Here is a 23504-nt window from a genome sequence, read left to right as displayed (position 1 = left end):
CTAAAATAAATACCAAGAGTGACGGTTTCTGAGATGTCCAGTGGAGACAGGAGGTGAAACAGCACATTTAAGCTAGGGTCCTGCTCTCGCTCATCTTGATGGACAATTAAATCCATCAGTTAAACAGTGACTAGCCTTTTAATATCAGTGCCCACACTGAGTGAGGAAGGTCCCCCACATGCCCATTCTGAACAGCTCTGTCCAAAAGCAAGAGTGGGTGTGGATAGAGTTGAACATCAGAGTGGGAGCTGGCTTCTGCCAAGGTGGATTTTAGACTTAAAAGAGTGATCTAGACACTGCCTTAATGATGCTCCTCTCCATTGGTACAGTAATTGGCATTACAAACCTGATGCCCTGGTCTGATCACACCTTGCTCTTTTCCCTGTTTTCTCTTCCTGCTTGAATCTCCTCCAGCCCTGGCCAAAGAGGGAAGAGTCTGGTTTGCTGCCTTTCGAGGGTCAAGGCTCAAGCAAGATTGTCCTTTCCATGGCAGAGATCTGACACGTCATGCACAGCACTCTTACACCAAGAAAAAAAGCAAGCCACAACCTCCATGAATTCCAGGCACTACTAAAGCTGACCAGGTACCTGCAGTACCCAGCTCTGCCAAACATAGAAATCGTGCCTAAAAGGCAACAGGAAATCCCTTTTTAATGAAACACCAGCAATGAGCCAGCACTGCCTGCTGCCTGCTGCCCCAACTCACGTCTGTGCCAGCTGCTTCCCTCACCCCACCTCTCACAGCACCTTCTGCCAAGAGACCCTCTCAGCCTTGGCAACCCCGTGCCAGTGATGGCCATGCTGAGGGGGAGTGTTTTCAAGGAGTTGGGTTGTGCCTCTTGCCCCATGGTGCTACAGGGCTCCCCTGAACGCCACAGGGAACAGCGTGGTGAGAAGGGAAGTGTCAATGACTATGAAAATGGAACGTGGATGTCACACCGGTTTCACTGTTTCAAAGACAGGCAAACCACCTGCAGGTGTGTCCCCACTAGAGAACACATACCCACCTCGTTTCCTGCTCCTGTGCCCCAGCTGAAGAGCAGGAGAACACATCCCTAATGAAAACCTGTGGCCAAAGCCCTCCAGACTGCTTTGGAAGTCCCATCATTTTGGGATGAGCAAGTCTGCTATGCTCATCACAAGGTCAAGGTGCTGGCCTAGAGGACAGTGATTGCAGTGAGGTGACACACATTTGCACAGCAGCAGGCAAATCTCAGGGGTGACTCTGGACTACAGGGACAAAATAGAGATGCAGAACACTGGTGTCTTTCTGCCCCACATAGGAGGTGTTGCAGCATATCTAGGCAGGGTTTTCCCACTGGCAGCCCTTTACAGTGCTGCATTTCTACTCAGGCAGCTCGCTTACCTACTCTCCTGCTGCCAGGTGAGCACCTGGTTTTGTGAGGGCAAACTCCAGGAAAGTCAGGAGAATTACCTCATGATACAAGAGGGTGAAACAATACAACCAGCATTTGGCTATTTTACCTGGTAGAACTTTGGTCACTGTAAGGTACATTAAGTCAGAACCACAAAAATAGATGCACCTGGGTACTGGGTATTAATTTTCACCTCTCATTTATTATCAGGAAAAAATAGCTTGTGGCTCTGCCAAGAAACCAGTGCCCTTTAGGCAGTTCTCACCTCCCTCAGAAAAGCAGACAAACCAGCTTTGAGTGAGGCTAGGTATGCAACATAGCCCACAGCCACTGAAGCTAGAAGAGGTTTCAATGTTTTTGGTGCCTCTGCCATACAGGAAGCAAAGTTTTGCATAACTATACTTAACCCAAGTGTTTCAGGGTTATTTTTGTTTCCAGAGTCAGTCATTGAGATAAGAAGCCGCTGTGCTCTGAAGCATGTAAGTGTATTTTAATGGTTGATTAAAACCTACCAGCACTCTAGTGACACCAGCAACTAAATAATGCAACAATGCACAAAACATTAAAATGGCCCTGATTGTCAGGATGGGGGCGAGGGAGTGGGGAAGAGTACACTGATAGTTTTTAATGTGTTCAAGGCAGATACCTGGAAGTGAGGTAGCAGAAGTCACAAGTTAGGTGGTTGCTAATATAGAAAGCATAGAAGCATATTTTTAAGAATTGTTTGGTTTTTCAAGGAGGATTGTAATAAAGGAACAGAAAATGGAACAAATACATATTTTTTGCAAGTCATTTGTCCTAGGGTTTCCCCACCTGGTGTACAGCAATAAAGCTGTCAGAATTTAACATACCTCTTTTTGGAACAGACAGGCTTTTCAGGGGTTTGCTTTATATGTTTTAGTTTCGCTTACAAAACAATCTAAAGAAAGTCACCCACTGGAAGACCAAAACCTTTCAGTATGGGATGCAGAAGGCTTCAGTGTTGCATTAGTATCATTGCTACAGTTTAGAGTCAGAGGTTTGCCACTTCTATTTTGCTCTTGCCTTTCAGAGTTTAACAATACTTTAGATTCTGCCTGAAGTTTATTTGTTGTTTTCTAGTGCATCAGAAACATGAGTGGTGGGTTCAGTGAGGAGCCTGCAGCAGCACTGGACTGCTTCCCTTGTTTTGTGCACACCTCTTGTGGGCTCTCTAAGCCTCCCTGGAACGACACTGATGTGAACACTACTCTGTTCTGCTCTGAACCATAAAAAAACACTTTGAAATTAACCTAAAATCTGCCCCTTTCCTCTGTTGATAGACTGCTTTAGCCATGCTGTTTCCTTCCAACTTTGTTTCTTTATTTTAGTCATCTGTTATTTGAAGAAGCAACTTCTGAATGTAACCATGTTTTACTATCCACTCTCTCATGTTCAGTAGTGTTTTCCACGTATTTCTTACAAAAAGATTGTAGGATCCTAGTAGGATCCATAGCAACCATAAAACCCAAGGGGTAATCTTTTCCACAAAGCCACTCTGATGCTAAGAAAATGTAAGGATATGAGAGATTTCCAATATGTTCTCTTTGATAGACTAAGAGGTGATGTGTCCAAAGTCCACAAAGTATTTTTTGGACACAGTGATTTCCTGCGAGGGATAGCAGCATGCCTGTGTCCCCTCCATGTACACATGACTGTGTATATCCAGCATTCTGCAGAGACTGAACCTGCAGTTAAGGGATTTAGTCCAGGCTGGAAGAGAATAACAAAGCTTCCAAGGATACAGCCTACCTGAGGGTCTTCTGAGTCTGTTGGTACCAAGTGATAAAAATCATTATATCCAAATTCAATACCCAGCATTGCCACTGGACTCAGAATTTCTGTGAACAGGTGAAAGATCCCCCATGCATGGGCATAACACCACCTGAATGTGTCTCAGAAAGGTGGAATAGGATGGAAAACTATAAAATGTTTGACTAGCAGAATGTCAGAGCTCAGTAATATACAGACTACCATTTTTGCATATGAAAGAAATACAAATGAGTTACTACTATTGCTCAGCTGTCACTGCTCTTCCTTCTCAGGCAAATATCTGGCTTTACAGAAATGGTAGTTTTACTAAAAACAAAGGAAAACTTAGGGAACTGGGGAAAAAGAGTGATATGACGAGACAAGAAAAAATATTAAGCAAATTGTAGCAACTTTAGCAAAATCATTACAGTACCTTAGTAGCTAAGTGTGAAAGAATAAGATGAACCACAATGGATTGAGGGGTTTATTTTATTTTCTCACACCTACATATGTATTTATGAGTGTATAATCTGAGTACAGAAGAAGCAGAAAAAATTCCCCTTCTGAGCTGGCACCATTTTATATCCATTTTGCCAGGGTCTGGATGATTCCTCAGTTTTAGGAGCAAAAAGTAGCTAGAGCAAAGTCTGAATGCAATGCAGTGATAGGCAGAATGTATAAAGGTAGTTAGTGACACATATAGATCATGTGTGGTAAGAGACCAGAGAGAAAAAGACAGAAGAAAAATAGGATACCAAAACAGGTAGAAACTGGTAAAAAGTGGAAATAAATGAGGCCCAAGGAGTAATTTCCAGTAAAAAATTCAAGAAAACTGTGATCTTATTGTCAACAATTTACAAACAAAGAAGGTGAAAGACCTTGGATAAATTATTCATTATCCACCAAGCTTTAATTAGAACACACCCACACACATGTGCAAGGGTTGAGAGAAGCTTTTTTAGCTAATATAAGCAGTTTTGATCTGCATCCTAAAATGCTGTAGCGGATTGCCTCAAGCCTTGTCTCAAACTGGAGTTTTCTTAGGATTTCTATCTCAGCAAACAGTTTGAGGGTATCCCCATGTGTCAAAAAATGTGCAAATGAGAAGTGTTTCCCTAACAAAGGAATATGGCATCCCATAGATCTTGTTGCTAATTGCAGCTGTGTATTTCTCGATGACAGATTATGACATTAAAATAATTTTCTCAATCTACACCTTAAAAAATAATTTAAAATCACACTTAAAGACTGCAGTTCTTCAGAACCTGCCAGAAGAATTGGATGCCTTGGGATGCATTCAGATAGCACTGATTCAGTATCAGCACATAAAATCCATCTGTCCATAGACTCTGTAAGACAAATTTATCATTCAAGCTCAGCATTTTGAAGATCATATTCAAAAAAACACTGCTAGACTAACTGATAGTCCTATCTAGCAGCAGAGTTACAACAGAGTTAAAACAGACACTGAGTGAAAAAATTCCCATGAGATTTGGTCCTTTATCCTGTTGATGCCTGGTCTTTCTTTTTTTTTTTGCAGAGTGAGGATGTCTTTGAGACCATGAATCTGATATTTCTCACTATGATACCTGCATATGGACAACCACATGCACAAATATTCCAAAAAGAGGTGTTAAGCAGTTGTATTTACTTGATTAGTATGGGCAAGCAGAGTAGTTGCAATCAGACTCTTTTTTACTCTCAAAAACATGGCCTAAATTCTTGTAGAAAAAGCAACAACAAAAAATTGATTCTAGATGAAAAATGGGATTAGGAGACTTAAACATCTGTCATGCTCCTGTCACGATCAGGAGTATGGATATGCTGGATACACATGAATAATCATGGCTTACCCAAAGCACAGTGTGTGTCACAGCCCAATTTCTGTCAGGGTGGGAGGGGCAGTGGCTCTGACCCAGGGTGGAGCAGGACAGAGAAGTGCTTGCTCAGGACCCAGGCTTGAACCTCACCCATTCATACAGAGGTATTTGGCGGTGGAGCTATAGAGCCAAAGGTGGCTGGGCCTGATTGTGGCAATGTTATTCTTGTGCTTTACCTGTCTTAGTTAGTAAGCCCAAAAGACCACTTGAGCTTGACCAGTTTCATACTCAGTTCAAGTTATAAGGCTGCAGGTGAAAAGAAAGGATTTATGGCATTAGTAAAGGAAGTATCAGTGACAAGCCTCCTACAGGAGTGACATGACACTTTGAGAAGCTTTGGAAAGGGACTTTCAGCCTGTGACTTGTGCTTTCAGGATTTAAATAATTTTTAAATAAAATTAAAATATTGTTTTACCAAAGATTACCAACGACAAAGATTTCAGGTGTGAGAATCTCTGCACCTACAGAGCTGAATCTGGTGAGGGGAGACTGTGCCATGGTACCACGAGAGTTGGAGAAATAGAAATTCTCCATGGAAGCAGGAGAGAGCAGCTCCACAGTTCCATTTTCTCTCGGATCCAATTGTGTGCATTCAGACCTTGCATTAAGAATAATCTATATACTTGCTTTTCCTCAAGAATGAGAATGATCCTCAAAATCTTTAGCCTACGGCTCTGTCTCCTTTGTTATGCAAGTGAGCTACCCCCGCCTTTTACCATATAAGCCACAAAAAGATGAAGATATATACTTTTTTTTCTTTCATCACATACCCATATGTTTGTATAGTGATTACCTTTGCAGCTAACAGATGCTCTTATTTTAGGATTCTTTAACAGAAACCCAAAATCATCTTGTATCTATGTTCTTCTGATACAGACAGATGTGAAAGGGGTTTTTTTTTTGAGTTACTGATGGAGAAAGTTATTCTCTGCTTGCCTTCTACATTAACATTTTTTGAATAATTGATTCCCTTCTGGGTAACAGAAGCAGAGCATTTTCCTCTACCTGCTGATCACTTCTGAAGCAAGATCTGATGGACCAAAACTCCTTTTAGGTCTGTGTGACAAGGCATGATCCCTTCTATTATTTAATTCATAGTAACAAATAACAGCCCCTCAGGCACAACATTTATTGCAATAAACCAATGTTTTATTTTGCCTTGTGGAGGAAGTGCAGAAACCACCTAAGAAGAAAAACCTAAGACATTGATAGAAGAGTTTGAAAGATATGCATAATTTAAGGATTACAGTAATTGACATGCCTCCTATTCTTAGATATCTTTCAAGTCAGGGGTGTGTTTAGTGGATTTGGCTCTTAAATGATAATACGTGTGAATTAGCTATTCACTCCAGTATCTAGATCTTTGCAAATCATAACACATCTATGGAAAGCAATCTTCTTTCATTTTCTAATTGCTGAGCTCCAGGGGCTGGGGGTTTTTTTTGCTTCTGGAGATTACACTGGCAGATTTTAAATGGTGGTTTCAGTCTGCCTATCCAACAGCAAAATTACAGCTGAAATTTCAGAATAGAATTTGAAAATATTTTCTTCTTGGCTTGTATTCTCCTAGTTCTGCATTCCTGGACATGAAAATATCCCTTCATAAGAGCATGCAAACCAAGATCTCTGCCCCAAGGAAAAAATAATTTAATCCAAATATAGAGGATAAGAACAAAAAGATCAAGTGAAGAGATGGTGGCAGACAGTGCTGGAGGGCACACTGGGTGAAGTCTAAGTGGAAGGAAAACATCTGAAGAGAGTTTTGAAAGCAAAGAAGGAATTATCTTAATGAAGGAGTGGCTGATCCAAGTGCAAAGTATTGCTTGAGAGTACGTAGGACTCAAGGAGAGGAGGAAAGACCAAGAGAGCAGTAGGCAAGCATTAAGTGAGGGCTATGCCTCATTCTATTAACAGGTGTTTGCTTGTGTAATTTACACCAATAAAAAGCATCTGATGGAAGAAATAATTTTCTCTTCATGAATACATCTCTTCAGCAAGTGATGAACAAGCAGTTTTATACATATGTACATATACACACACTCATATCTACAGAGCCTTTCTGTCAAAGAAAGAAGGTGAAACAGGCAACATGCAAATCTACTAGAGAGTTATAGATATTTCCTGCACAGACCTGGCCAAAATTATGCCAGAGGGCAGTAGAGAGGAGCAGAGACAGGAGACAGTTAAACCTCGCACGACCTGAAAGATCTTTCCTTCCATGCAGAAATGTAGGCAAATAATAAGGCTGCCTTGAAAAGACAGAGAATTCATTTGAATCCAACATATAAAAAAAAGGGACTCATGGATGTGGTGAAGTACGTGGTCCTCAGAGGGGCAAGAGAGAAAAGGAAGCAAGGTGCGAAGCCTGTGATCCAAACCCTCATACACATCAAGTTCAAACTGCCATGAGATGAATATGGGCTCTGATGATTAATTTATGCTGAAAAAAATACTCTGATTCTGAACAGTGCACAGTTTCAGGTAAAAAAAAAAAAAAAAAAAAAAGAGATGTATACCTTGAAAGAAGGCCATTTGCTTTTCCATTTGGAGAAAGTAGGATGGCTTCAGTCCTCTGGTGTTTACAAGACAAGTGTGCTAACTTTCATACTGAGTCTGGTGCTTTGCTTTGCTTAATTTTTTGGTATGCCATAATTACTCATAATTATCCCTGCCCTTAAAAAATTCATGTTTTTCAGGTCTCCTCCTCCATCACCTTCTTTTCAGTAAAAATAATGTAAATTACTTCAATTAGCTTCCGCTGATATTTAGAATAGTGTTATTTATTTGGACAACAAAACCTCACCACTTCCTAACTAATAACACTGGCTAATATTGCAGCCAACTATTTTGTTGGATAACGGATAGCATAGATTTGTATTGCACTTTTATCTACCATTACTGATCAAGAACTGCAGCAGTCAGAACAGCTCAGGAATTAAGAGTATTGTAGAACTAGAAATGAGACTTAATGTTTTGGACTAGACTGTAGTGACCTAAATTCAAGAGCTAATCCCTGCCTCAAGTAGTCTGTACTACAGATTATACCATGACAGAGATTGTGAAATGGGAGATTATGACTCACCTTCATGAAGCCACTTCTCTCCACAAATTGCTCTTTTTGGAACACTGTCATCAAATAAGAGCATTATTTATTTATACAGCTCCCAAAAGTATGTTAAACATTTGAGGGCAGAAACAGGCAGGATGCAGAAAAGAGGTATTTTTTAGTCTGACAGAATCAAGAGTTTGCACATGAACCGTTAATTTTCCTCTGTGTGTGTGTGTGTGCTTCTTATGGGGTTTTTTGTGCATTTCTTACAGCACAGAACACTCTGTCTCATCTCTTTGCAATGAAGATTGGCAGGTATGGCCTGATACTGTTTTAAAGGCACAGAGCATGATACATCATGTCAATTCAAATATATTAACAACTTGTTCCAGAGTGTTTTAATTGAGAGATATTCAACTCCAAATATTCTCTTTAATGCAAGAAAAAAGCAAAGAAATTACATTCATAGATCTTGTCCTGTAAACCTGGCTACCAAAGCTTTTTTTTACTGTGGGACCATTAAGGCATTACCTTGACATGAATTTATTTACCTATTTGTAAATAAAAATGGAGCAACAGATAGACTTCATTTTGAAATTTTATCACATGGTTCTATAATTAATTTGGCTCAACTGCTCTATGATTCCATTTGTTCCTATTAATGTAGAAGCATGTCAGAGCTTACAGAAAGTTAATCACTGACACTAAGACATAGATGTTACACAGTGCAGTGGATCATTTCCCTATTTGTGGTGAATGTGAATTACCGTACTAGGAGAAACGTGAGTAATGCCTCAGATCTCTCATAGCTTCAAGCACAGGTGCACATCAGTTTGAGTTGAACTATAATGCATGAAATCATTGGTATGTGTTATCATTTTTATGAATTTGACCCACTGACCCTTTACAAGCTCCCAAGACAGAAAAGTCAGGTGGGCAGGGATGCTGGATGGGACTTGCCAGAGTGTGGAGGCACGTGAGGATTTTTGCTCAAGACCCTGAGCCCCCTCCTGGCAAGTCCTTGTAGAAGTGCCTGTACTCATGGCACAGTCTTAACAGGGATGAGGTTTTCCAACTCTCTTCTAACATCACATGTCTTCACCTTTGTGTCTTTATTTAAGCCTCAACATCCAGATTCTATAGATGGCTTAGGAAAACTGTGAACAGCAGAGGCTAAAACTCTGTTCCAAAAAACCATGCAGCTGCTGCTGAACTGTGGGGATGCCTGGCTTGTCTGCATCCACCCCTGGCAGTGCCTGTGGTCCTACTTCCAGAGGCACCCAGGCAGTGTGAGCTGGAGCTCCAGCTCTGCATCAGCTTGCAGGCTCACAGTCAGCCAAAATCTCCCAAGTCTGACCTACCTTGTCCATGTACACAGACACATAACAACAAGCTTTTCAGTGAAAAGCTGAGCTAGAGCTGTAGGTCTCATCCCTCTTTTGCATGCAGCCTAAATAACCCGAAGATTTCACTTCTTGGCCCATAGGGGTTCGAATTCCCATCTTTTATGGTATCAGGCTTCTGGGTTTAGTGGTTTGTTCAGCCTTTCTCTGCACCACCAGGCAGCACAAGAGAGACAGCTCCCACAGTGGTCATTTCCATTGAATTAAAGTATGACCGGTACCTACAGCCCAAACACAAAAATCCTCCCTTCCTGTTGAGCACCCTCCCACCAGGTGACAGCCCCTCGTTTCCCCATAAACCTGTAGTTTCTCTCTGCACTTGTGGTGGTCATGAAGTTGCTCTTTGAGAGAAAGGAGATGAAACCTCTTTCTTGTGTGGAAAGAGGTCCAAAATTCACAGCTGTTCAGAGGGAATGTTTTAACCAAGCAGACCATTAAAGAAAAGATAAACACCTTCATTGTGTTTTTATTAAAAGAAAAAAAAAAGGGGGGGGAGGGGAGCAAAAGGGAAAGGGAAAGTAAAAGTCAATCTTTACAGTTTCCCTAAAAAGCATTGACTGTAAGGATATACTCTGTGGAAAAGACATCAGGCTCAGAGTGCTGAGTGGGTGGCAGGGCATGACACAGCTCTAGATAGGCACTTCAGAAGTGACATCCCCATATTCATCAGGATTGCGTGGAGGAGGGGACAATAGGCAACACCCCTAACCTAGAGCGGACCCTGATCCTAAGATTAGGGTTTAAGTGAGCAAGAAAGGAAAGAAAGAGAGAAGGTTTCATCCCTGGGACATGGGGCCAAGAGCAGCTCTGGGGTTTAGAGCCTGCATGAGAAGAAGAGAGGAGGCTCCTCAGCATTTTGGGACAGGGCTTTGCATTTTGGACTTCCTCCCGTGTGCAGAGAAGGTTCTGTATAAATACTGTGCTCTTTCCAGCGGGGACTTTTGCCAGAGTCTTCTGCTAAAGGCTGGCATAACCTAGGACTGCAACTCCCAGCAGTCTCTGAGTTACTTTTCCCCCTATGGCTGCTGGAGGAAAAGGAGAGGTTAAAGCACTCTGCTCGAGGAGCTGCCACCACCGATCCGTATCAGCATATCTAGATGCAAAAAGGGAATTTCCTCCCTCTGCTGTGACTTCCCACATGCCTGCCCCCAAACCAACCATTTTTTCTTTGACTCAGTCATTAAAAAAAGTTATTACTGAAATTAAGGATATTTGTCTACAGAAGTTCCCTCCATTCTGTCATGGTTTAACCCCAGCCCCATACTAGCTACTACGGAGAAAATTAACTCCATCCCAGCCAAACTCAGTACACTTCCTTAAAGGGCAGGACCAGCTCAGAGCAGAGGCAATGTGATGGATTTTTAAAAAATCTTGTCTGCAGAGAGAAACGAGATCTGACATCTCCAGAGTAGCATCTTTTGATGTGTAAGTATTGAATGTACTGAAAAAATACGCAAGTGATTTGGGGGAATCATGAAGACTTGTTAGTTAATCACTTGGAGATCTCTGGCAGTGAAAAGCAGCAACTCCAACATGCCCTATTTATTCCTGACAGCTGTTAGCAGCTGCAAAGTCACAGAAAATGTTAAAGATGTAGAAGAGGTAATGAAGGCACAAAGGCCTAACACGATTTCCTTCAAGGTTGCTTATGAAGCCAGCACTGTCCCATTTGATAGAGAGCAGCAGATGTTTACTGTATCTTGTTGGTACACACAGATGTGGTTCTGCTTATCAGGTACACTTAAAATCTAGGAGGACCTGGTGCTCTCCACAGAGACTTAGTATGAAATATTTCAAAAGTCCTTCATTGCTAATTTGTAGACATATTCAAAATGTATGAGAATAGAGTTACAATGATATGGCTAAAAAGAACAAAATCATGGCAACTATTTAATGCTGAATTAAAGTAGAGGCTTAGCAAATACCTTTATTTGCCCAACAGAAAAGTTGCTCTTTTCTACCTACTGGAAGGTGTCATGTCTTTGTTAGATACCAGATCTCACCAATCTGTCTCCAATAATCATAACTTCAATCACTGTCACTAAAAGATGAGAGATTACTTGTCTCTCAGTAAAAATATGACACTGGTTAACAGTGTAAGTGCCCCTATTACTAAAAATTAATTATTTTACTAAATATATTACAAGGTATAACAACCTGCAGTGGTCAGCACAGAAGTGTCCTCTTGGTTTGAACTTGGTTTGAGTTCTGCCACATTTCCGGATTCCCCACATTGTTGTGCCACTGATGAGCTCTGCCATGGCTCTGGGGTCCCCCAGCTGTGCCCAGGGGGGTGCCTATGCCAAGAGCTGGGGCTGCCCAGGGCTTTCCTGCTCCCAAGCCAGGGTGGTGGGACAGGTCTTACCTGTGAGGTCCTGGCCTGCTGCCCCTGGGATGCTCCCATGGTGCTGGACCCCAGGGAGCACCCAGCCCCCTATAGTGTCCTGGCAATTACTGAATATTGACTATGAAATTTTATTGTTCTATTTGGTTTTATAGACAATTAAAAATAATTACAGTTGGCAAAATAAATAAGCTCAGAGTGTTGTCCAATGCATTATCCTGACCTTACGTGTGTGTGTGTGTGTGTTTGCTTGCTGAATTTTCTGAATTACAGCGATTAAAAAAAAAATTCAGTAGTTTTTGGCTACATGTGCCAATTAGTCTGTTTCTAGAAAATCCATTATAATAACAAAAGGATGCATAAAGGCAATCTGGCTTTATCCTAACAAAGTGCACAGAATTGAAGGAATTGAAACAATGGTTGCCTCAGGATGCTGAGGCTCAGCAGTGCTGATGTGACTGGTGCCAAGCGAGGCTGGGGAGCTGGGGATTTGCTTCTCCTCTCCTTGTCCCAGAACCTGCTAAGCCCAGGGATCTGCTAACCACCCCACTAGTAAATGAAATGTTCTGCTGTCTTGGAAATCAAATGGGAAAGAGAGCATCTTCATGCCACTGCATAAAGCACCAATAAAAGTGTGGAAAGAGGCAAGAAGGTGGATCAGAAGTATGGACTAACTCACCTGAAGGTTTTGACAGAGAAAGGTCTGTAACATTCCTACAACACTGAATGTTTGTTTTGTTTTGTTACTGTTTCTCATAACACAGATCATATGATATAAGGGGCAGTTCATAAAATGACCAGGTAACAGGTTACCCCAAGCAGCATATGAGGATACTGTGGAAACCTAAAGTGCAAATGATTTCAAAAGGGAATTGGATTAATTGAAATAGGGCCAGGAACAGCTGAGAAAGATAATGTTCCAAAGGCAACCTCTGGCAAAGGAAGACCCAGAGCTGTGCATTGCCAGAAGCTGGAAGAGCTCAGCATAGGAAGGATCCTACCCTGATCCTCACACTCCTTCCATCAGTGCGGGGAAAAAGTAGATGTAATGAGTGATCTTTATAGGTTGCAGCAATCCAAACACTAAATAACAATTCCACACAAATAACAAGTCCACTTACTATTAAAAATAGCAGTGAGAAAGTGAACTATGTCTTTCTTCTCTCCAAGCTCTGGAGGGAAACTTCCTTGCAGAAGCTGCTGTGGCACCCAGGTGACAGCTATAAGCAAAGCCTCTGAAATCCATCAACCTTGGGAGTAATGCTGACGATTTTCAGACCCTCCTCTGTGACATATGCTTCCTTTACCACCAAAGAGCTCTTTCTTTTCCTTTTGTGTGTGGATTTTCATAGGAATTGTAAGTTGTTTCTTAGACAGATGGAATGCTTGACTCCATCCTTTCATTTCCTTTAACAGTAAAATGGGATTTGTTGGGTTTTTCAGAAGAGGGAGGAATAATTTTGATAGCTTCTCCATTAGATCTTCTGTATTGCTGATTAAAAGGTTCAGAATCACACAATAAAAGACCAGCAGAACTACCCATTCTGAGCCAAGAAGTGCATTTCTGGCTCTAATTGTGAAGACAGTAGTTTAGAATTCTTTTATTGCATTACAGAAATCTGCATAATACCATATACAAATGCAGTTTATAAATAGAATGTTTGGGTGAGTGTCTTTACTCCTCATTTGTCCAGGGCATATGGACTAGTGTGATGATAAATGCAGTACATGCACATTCAGGATCTCTGGTTAGGCTAAATGTTTGCCTGATTCAGCATAGCGTGCTTTAATAATGTAATTTAATTTTTCCTCATTTTTAATGTTATTTCAGCCTGTTAACATAATTTGGTGAGCTATTATAGTTGTTACAGCTGCTAGTTTTGCCCTTAATACTGATTTCACTTATGACCTCAGTCAGAACTAGATTTAAAGTTTGAGATGATGTAAGTGAATAAGGATTATTAGATTTATTCATATGGCAATTTAAATAAGAAACTGCCTGGCTTAGAATAAACGGTAAATGAAAAATGCATGTGATTTATAGACCTGTCCACTTTAAAGATCTATACACAGAGTGGGATGATTAAGTAAGAGACAGACCTGATTACATGAAATATGTAATTTTTGTAATGCAATATTGGAAGCAAGCTGCTAAACAGCAGCAGCATAACAATGATTGCCCCAACAGCTTTTATTACAATATTACTGTACAGCGGGTATGCAGACATGTAAACACAAGCAGCAGGCTTATGACCATTTCTTTTCCTTGACAACTGGTAGATGTTGTTATGTTCCCATGAAAAGCATCTTCCCCTCTCAGGAACTGCAGTACCATCTCCTGGAAGCAGGCTGTGGGCCTGGAGTTGCCTCCAGGCTTTGTCTATCCCTCCCATTTAGGAGCATCATTTTCCTGCTTTCCTATAAGCATGTGTTCAAGCACTCCCAAGGCTGCATGCCAGGATTACTGATCTTACATTAAACTCTTTTGTATCAGAAATAGGTAGAGATTCCTGAGGCTTGGCAGAAGCAATCGTGCCTTTCCCTCAGAACCTGAGAAGGTCCAGATGCATCATCACAGAAACAACAGGATCAGCAAAAATACTCTCATTTTTCTATAGCAGAAAGAAAAAGCTCCTCCTTTGCTCTCCATCAAGCTTGAAAAGCAAAAAACTAAATGTATTTCCTTTCATGGGTTTTAAGGCTGAAAGAAGCTGTTGTAATTATTTAGCCTTTCTACCACAACATAACTCAAGCCGTGGACCTCCATTCAGCAATTCCAGCTGTCTTCCCCTTTAGCTGAGAACTTGGTGAAGCCCTCAGTCTCACCAGTGCTGCAGTAAAAGGCCTTCATGAATAACACCAGTGAGGTCTGAGCATTGCTACAACCTCTTGTGCCTCCTAAGGCACTGTCTTTGCATGTAAGAATAAAAGAGCAATACTACCTGCGGTTATTGTGGCATTTTTGTGTGTAAGAGTATTTGCTCCATGTGGAGAATTGAAGACTTTGTGGGAAAAATGGATACATTCTGTGCAGAGCTATTAGGCTATGCCATTCTATATGAATTAAGACACTTTATAGGAGAAAGCTTAATAAGTTTGTTTCAAACCAGGAGGTCCTCCATAACGTAATTTGCAGAGAGCGAATTGACCCAGAAAATTTTAATCTAAATCCCAATCTGATTTGTAGAAAGTAATTTAATTTCCTCCCTAGTAGTTATATGGATTTTATCAATTATACCAATTAAATTGTCAAGCAGATTTATTGACCAGTCATCTACAAGACACTTTCTTTGATGTACTATTCTGGTGTCATCAACTGGTCATGAATGTCTAGCCTTAGTATTTTGGTGTCCTTATGTGCAGTTGAATACTCAAAAGAGAAGGTTCTGTTAAATGAGTGTTGTGAACCAAATACTGAAATGAGGATGGAAAGCTCCTTGTTTTGAATTGCAGACATAGAATTACAGGTAATAGCAGATGTGATCCATTCAGATGTTTAGCCATCCTACATGGAAACGGCGCATTTGATTTCTGACCTCTGAGTTACACCTCACTTAGAGATCTCCATGCTAATAGCCATTACCTAAATGTAATAATTATTGCAAAAATGCATGTCCAGTAAATTTCAAAATTTTAAACTGAAGCATAAAATTAAAGCTTGGTTTTGAACTTGACAGCTCATGCTTTTCAGTATGTTGCATTTTCTCTATTGCCTGAGTTCTGGACAAGGGGCAAATCTTTGTTCCTATCTGTCCTGAAAAACTTTGTTATTGAAATAAATTTCACTTTGTCAGAACAGATTACTAGAATCAGACATCTTGCTTCCATTGAGTGAGTCACAGTGCAACTTCTTTGTGACCTTTTCCTAGTTTTCTTCTTCTACCAGTTTGCCAAATGAGAATAGCAGTAGAAAAAGAGTCAAGAAGTTACAGATCTTTGTAGTCAAGGCAAAAACAGAATTTGTAGTTGATAATCAAGGGAGGTTGCTGTGGAGCCCATTCAAAAGTCTAAAGACAAAAGTAAATGCAAGTAATGGACCTGACACCCTCTGGAGTGCTTTGGTGCCTATTTGGTCATTAGACTTGGCACACAGACTCCCCTCCAGTTAGGGGTTCAGAGAATATATACCATAGTCTGTAGCATGTTTGGTCTCCTAGAATATTATTCTAGAACTAAGGGGTTTTTTAGAAACTAGATACCCAGCATGAGTAAGAGAAGGCAGACTTGCCTACCATCAATAAAACTAAGTCCTGTTGTGCTTGTTGCAGAGAACCACAAATCTGGGGGTTGGTATTATGTCCTATTATAACTAAACTTAAGATTTTGCATTTCACTGTTGGCATAGGAAGTCCATATTTTGGTCCATGTCACTGCTTGAACTCTAGTCTTAAAATATTTGGAGACATTTGCAAAAATCAATAAATAGTGTGAGATGGCAAACAGAACTGATATGTGAAAGACAAATATTTTTTGGAAAGAAAATAACTTGTTGAAGCGTTGAAGAGCTACTAAGACTATTCCAGAAACACTTGGCTACATGCCTAATCTTGTTTGGTTTTTTTTTTTTTTGTTAAGCCTGACTGTGAATGCATACTTTAGCCAACAGCTCTGTATCACTCTAGTGAATGATGTCATGAAAGATATTTCATTATGAGTATAAAAGAAAAATGACAGCTTTGTCAGTGCCAAGCTCAGCCTTGAGGAGTAACCTTCAGGACAGCACTCCAGGGAAGGATCTTCACACACCTTAGGGAGGTATGCTAGATGTCCTCGCCATGAAAAAGTGGGACTGGCCTCTTATAGAATAAAGTGTTTGTCTGTCAGTCATATGCATTATTAGATTGTGTCTTGTCAGGTTTACTCAGCAAAATATGCTTTGCTGCTGGAAAGGTGTTAGGAGCTCTTCAGTTTCTTCTGCTTGACACTTCTGACTCTCACTTCCGTATCAGGGCCTGCACAGCCTTGCTGATCCCAGTCTCAGTCAGGAAGCTCCTGGCTTTCATGTCCTTTAAAAACCACAGACCCTCTTTGCTCAAACTTATCAGTGATCAGCAGACCCTCCTTGCTCAATCCACCACTGATACACTGTAAATGTGACAAAGTTCAAGCTGCTGTATCCCCACTTAGGCAGAGCACCTTGCTACAGAATCTTAGGGAATATTATTTTCTGCTACAGCAATTGAATAGTTTGGGTTTGATTTCTGGTCTCCAGTGCTTAACCTGGCTATAATTACCCAGGACTGTGATTTAAGGAGACAGTTTCTCTTTCCTTACTGTTATTTTAAATAATACATTAAAATGGTTAGTTTAAAATGTACATATTGGTATCATCTGAGTGACTCAAGGAGCAGGTATGGCACAGAAGAAGGAATCATTGTTAAATGAACTCATTCATCAGGAAGGTCCATATCTGACACCAGGGGGGAGGAAAGCAAGGTCAGGAGCAAGGTCCTTGTAAGACCCTACTCCAGAAAAAGACTGATGGATCCCATTTGATCCTGAACAAAGTGATGGAAAGGATATGAGTTGGCAGCAATTCTATCTCCTTCTCTTCCAGCTCTTTTTGGCCACTAACATTGGTGATGCTGCTTTGTGAGCTGTGCAGGCAGTAGCACCTCAGTGGGTTACCCAACAGGTGGCTGTACTCCCTGCACCAGCTCACAGACCCATGAGGGACAGTTTCTTATTTCATTGCCTTCTGTGAAAAGCTGTGCCATTAGTGAATTTAAAAATGTCCTCTACCAGGTCACCAAATAAAAGCTCTGTGCTCAAAATGATGTCAAGTTTTCACTAATGTTTCCTTTCTTTAAAGTATTTAAAGAAGGCAAAGGATTTTTAGAGTGCTTGAGAAAGTGGTGGTTCTAATTTGATTATGGGATTTAAAATCGATTTTATACTTAGGGTATAACTCTATTAACTCTATTTACTCTATTAATTCCATTTATTCTATTCTATTAATGCTGTGTCTTCAATGCACACCAAGACAGAGGAGAATGGCTCAGCCAACACAGAATTTGCACATAAATGCAGGTAGCAGTCTCCACCCTAGCAGAACTCACCACTAGCAGAACTTGTATTCTTTATTGGTTCTTCAAATATTATTGTTATTGCTACTTTTATCATCCCTGTAGGCATTTTAGCAACAGAAACCGTATTGAGGGATTTAAAATAAATACAAGATGCAGGACCCCAGCAGATAAGAGGGATTTCAGCTTTTTATTTAGGCATGCATAGCTGGTGCCATCCAACGTGCTCCTCACTCGGAGAATTGGTGCAGAAGATGTTTTGCAAAAGAGTTTCAATCTGGCAATAATGAATCATTTTGTGTAAGTCATCCCAACTGTAAAGGATGCTATGGGAGAACACAAGCAGGTGCCTGAAAGAGACCTATACCGATGCTGAAAAATAAACAAAAAGCCAACACAAAAAAGCAGGGTGGGGGGGAAAAAAAAGCCAACAGAAGAAAGAGATGCTACTCAAATGGTGCCCAGGTAAACACAGTGCTAGCAATGCCTCTGTTTGCAGTCAGCTTCCAAGAGAAAAGGCATTATGAGACACATCCAACTTCAATATGCATTTGGTCTAATCACAGTGAAGATGCAGCCGTTACAAAGGTGGAAGCTGTTGTAGTAACATAGATAATATGACACTTTCTACTTTTTTCACCCTTTCTCTGAAAGCATCTCCAAGCCAAACAGGCTGTATACAGTTGACACAAGGCAATCCAGTAGGAGAGAATCATAGAATCATACATATTTAAGATATCAAAAAGGAAAAGACAGCAGGAAGAGATTTTGGAATCCTTAAATGTCTTGAAGATACAGTTATGAAATATGTAAGTAAGCACCAATAGGCACTGAAGTGAGTTTCAAAAATTGCTCAGGCAACTATCAATAGCATAAAGGCAGCTTGACTAAGAAAACTCAGAGCTGAAATATTTTCTTCCAGGTACAATAAAATATTTTCTGACAGGTGTGGATTCCCTAAATCTTCCTATATCCTAAGAATCAGTCTTTTGACCTGCTGTAGGCCTCAGCTAAAGAGAAACTCCCATGCTCCTGTTGAAATCTCCAGTCTGAGGTAAACTTCTAAAATTGCTAAGTCTTTTAAGACTGAGGTAAATTGCAGAGCTACTTCTCTGAACTCTTTGTGTTCCAGCAAACCCTCATGAGTCAAAACATGTTCGGCATTTAGCCATGAACTCCATTGCTGGCTGGATGCTATCTTTCCAAATGCTGTGGCTGCAAAATACAATGCAATCTCCCCTTTCACCTTGCACTATCTTTCCTTTCTATCCTACATTACCACGGTCTCAGTGACAAATTGTTCCTTGCATACAACTGCATCAATAAGGAAAAAGAAACCAAATATAAAAACATCTTGAAAGCACCAAGTGTTCTGTCTCTACTGTTTTTCTCTACTTTGGTAGTTAGTGGCCAAAAGTAGAACAGGGCTTCAGGTTGTCAAGAGTATTAAGGCACTGACTGCCTCCAAAAAGTCAGGACCTCTTATCACACCATATATGTTTGGATTCCACAGATGCCACTATTATGGAAGTGGCAGCTTCAGCTGAAAATGAAATGGAAATGCAGTTCTTTCTACTGACAAGTGCTAACCAAGTTTAGTATGTGATGACTTTTGTCCTCTTCCCAAACAAAGCCAACACATTCCTGCCACATACATCAAATTATCTTATTTTCTGCGTTTTAGTATATTTTGTTCTGTTTGAGATAGTTTAAAGGATTTTCTTCTTGGATTTTTTTTTTATTCCATCTTCTTTCCCTTAGCTTTCAGCTAGTGTCCCTGGTGGGTTTTTTGTTGTTGTATTTTGGCTTTCAGTGTTTGGTTCTTTTTTTTATATGGAAGGATCAGTCACTTCTCACTTATCACTCTCTCCAGGAAGAAGTCAAGTGTTCCTCAGGTTACAACTGTTATTTCCACCAGCCTTGTAGTCCAAGTGTGTTTCTGTACATGTGTGCTGTCTTCTCCTCATGCACATGCCATTGTGACTGTGTTGGTAGGAGGAATTCCTGCTGAGCTGTGGCCTCAGCTGGTTCCCAGCAACTGTCTGAAGAAGGAATAAAGCATGAAGGCACAGATTCACAAAAAGCCCTTAGGTGTTTTACACCCACCTATACACGGCTGCCACCAACTGTTCATGTACTGAGATCAGTAGATGTAACAAAAAGATGCCACAGAGGAACAAAGAGTGAATTTCCCAGAGTTCAGGCTACTGGGACAGGACAAATGGCCTCCCTTGTGGAGGATGGAGAGGAAGCTGGATCATATCCAGGCATACCTTAAAAAATGCAATGTTGGAAGTTGGATGTCTGCTACATTTTGAACTGTATGTCAACGAGGGAAAATGATACCTTCCATGGTTGTAAAAGGAATTGACATTTAATATATATTCTCCAGATGGTATAGAGATAAAACACTAAGTAGGTGGATGGTATGGGTCAAAAGAGAAAACCAGGAACCATCCCTTCCTGTGGGAGACTGCTGTGCATAGGCAGAGTGCCAGAAACTGGGGGGCAGCTTGGGTAAGTGTTTGAAGAAGGAGAGTTGGCAGCTTGAATCTAAGAGATGGGTTGTGCAAAGAAAGTGAGTTTCAGCTTCATACCACTTCTTGTCACACACTTAACTAGTTAAATCTGGGAATGACTGGTTCGATGTCCAGGGAACAAAGCTTTTTACTTTTTACTCTTTCAATATCTAGAACATAAGGTCTTTCTGTGTTGAGGATTAACTGACCTCCCACCCCTGAGGATAGATAGAGAGATAGATAGATAGATAGATAGATAGATAGACAGATTTAGATCTGTATCTGCTTATATCCCTTGCAAGGAGGTATAATGAGAGACAAGACATGAAAGCATGTGTGTGCTACAGCCCTGCTTAGGAGGACTTCATGAGCCACTCTCCCATGATCTGTGTCCAGCTCTACAAGCCATGGCCTCAGCAGCACTAATGCAGCTATTTCAGAGCCCTTCCAAAGGATTTGTAGTAAGAGCTTAGCAAGATACATGATCCAGCCTGGTGTTTATACAGTGATTTCACTGGCATTGTATCTGTGCATCTGACATAAAGGAGAGTTGGTTTGAGTGTGTGAAAGTGATAAAAATGTGGTGTGTAGAAAATGAGTTCCAGATACCTGCTCGGTTTGTGTCTTTTGACTCAGAAAATGCCAGACCTGGCCACTGCAGATTCATTGGCTTTTTTTTTCCTTACTGCCCATACAACCACCTGTAATTTATTAGTTTTTTGCAACGCACAGGGCAAATATTTGACCAAAATTAACAAAGGGTTTTTTTTCTATTTGTTTTATAGCTAAAACTGTTAGGAGTGATAAATGAAACCACTTATATAGTGGTAGGTTTGTGAGAGAGTGGTTATATCCACTACCAGTTGTAGAATCTCCTGTGACACAAAAAGTATGAAAGTGAAACAAGAACAGGGGTGTCTGTTAGGGAAGTAATAAAAGTGTTGCTATCTGGTCACAGTTAGGGTGACAAACTAATATCATGGTGAGAAATCAGTCAGATTTATAATAATAAAATTGGAAAATTATTACAGTCTAAAGCCAGGCAACAAATTCTTGACATTTGAATGTTTGTGACTGACAGTACCTGCCTGCTCTAAGAGTTCCAACTTAAAACTTGCATTAGCTGTTGCAAGGATTTCTACTGCATCACTTGGCTTCTGCTGTAAATGCGTTGATGTTACTAAAGAGCCTGTCCCTTCTGTTCAACACTGGCATGAAGCACAAAGGTGTGATGGGGAGCAATGCACCAGTCTAGCACAGCAGAATCAACACTAAGTAGTTGAGCAACATACTTATTAAAGCTGATGTCAATGCTTCCCTGAGAGAAGATTATCTAAATAGGTTACCTTGATTAAAAGCATGTTTCAAAAGAAATAGGTTTATAAATTGAAAGAATCCAGAATTATGTATGAAATCTCACATGCAAGCAACTTTGCTGATGTGTTATTAAACAAAACAAACTGTTTTCAGAATTCAGCATAAGGGAAAAAACACAGTTATTTGCTAGATTCACTGAATGTAAGACTCAGTATTTGAAACTCCTGAAGAATTTCTCTGGAATTAATGACTACAGATGCACTCAGGAGGCTGTAAACAGCTGGGATGTAATCACCTGCAGCTCCATACATGGACACATATGCACTCTTCGTTCTCTAGGAATTCACACCAGGAGTCTGGTAAAAACCATTGTGGCACTTACCTGGGCTATGTGTCCAGCTTTCCCGAATGCAGAGACAAGTGTAGGAGACCACATGCCATAGGGATCAACTCTCATTTCCATTTGAGTAACTTGGAAGAAACTTTGAGAAGTTACTACATTGCAAATTGAGGTAAAGAAGGAGACAGCAGCTTTCATTTTTACATGCCCGGGCAGCCAGGAGGGCCAACCATGTCCTGGCTGGCACAGAATCACCAAATGGGCAAGGGAGGGGGTTGTCCCACTCCACTCTGCACTGGGGCAGCCTCACCTCAAGTGCTGGGGGCAGTTTTGGGCACCACGATAAAAAAACCCATTAAGCTGTTAGAGAGTGTCCAAAGGAGGGCCATGACAATGGTGAAGGGTCTGGAGGGGAAGTCTTATGAAATGCAGCTGAGGTCACTTGGTTTGTTCAGCCTGGAGAAGAGGAGACTGAGGGGGGACCTCATTGTGGTCTTCAACAACCTCAAGAGGGGGAGCAGAAGGGCAAGTACTGATCTCTTCACTCTCACAACCAGTGATAGGACTCAAGGAAATGGCATGAAGCTGAGTCTGGGGAGGTTTAGGTTGGATACCAGGGAAAGATTCTTCACCCAGAGGGTGGCTGGCACTGGAATGGGTTCCCCAGGGAAATGGTCCCAGCACTGAGCCTGTCTGAGTTCAAGAAGCTTTTGGACAATGCTCTCAGGCACATGGTGTGACTCTTGGGGTGTCCAGTGCAGGGCCAGGAGTTGGACTCGATGATCCTGATAGGTCTCTTCCAATTCAGCATTTCATATGATTCTATGATTTTTCATAGACTCAGATCAAGCTTTTAGTCAGACATAGGGAAGTCAGTTGTCTCTTTTCCCCCAGCAGTGAGCTACCAGAGCAGGCCAAACTGATATGAATTGTCACATTTGCTGTTGTGCTGAACTTGACTAAGAGGTTTGGGGAGGTCTCTTGTTTAAGGGGTTCATTTTAAAAGGAGTGTTCATGCTATGACATTATCTACGTAGTGGTCCTTGCATTGATTCCTTAGTAAACATGCACAGAAAGAATACTGACTTTGCAGATCAGGAGGAAAGGCTTACTGTCTATGTAGACAGAGTGTCTAATGTGCAAAACAGCCACAGCATTGACTGGAAGAGGGCACACAAGCTGTCTGACACCAATGCCTTCTCTGCGGGACAGTGCTAACTGAGCACACACTCGTTCATCACTATTTCAGGGCAGGACTTTAAAATCCTGAATCCTGAGCCAGAGACCTGAACAGAATCCCTAAATCTGCCACCATGGAATCTTTTCTGAGTGAAGGTTAACTCCAGTTTAAAGTACCTGGGCCAGCCTGAGGTTTCAGTCCCTCTCTAATGCCTGTGTGTGTTGCTGAGGCTCTTAAGGACCACGATTTAAAACTCAGTTCAGACGAAAACCTAACAGCCAAAAGCAACCGTAACAGTTC

This window comes from Corvus kubaryi, unplaced genomic scaffold (assembly GCF_017639235.1).
Source record: "Corvus kubaryi isolate FWS band 111438036 unplaced genomic scaffold, C.kubaryi_AGA036_p1.0 37398, whole genome shotgun sequence".
NCBI classification, from domain to species: domain Eukaryota; kingdom Metazoa; phylum Chordata; class Aves; order Passeriformes; family Corvidae; genus Corvus; species Corvus kubaryi.
Note: the sequence above shows the minus strand (reverse complement) of the source record.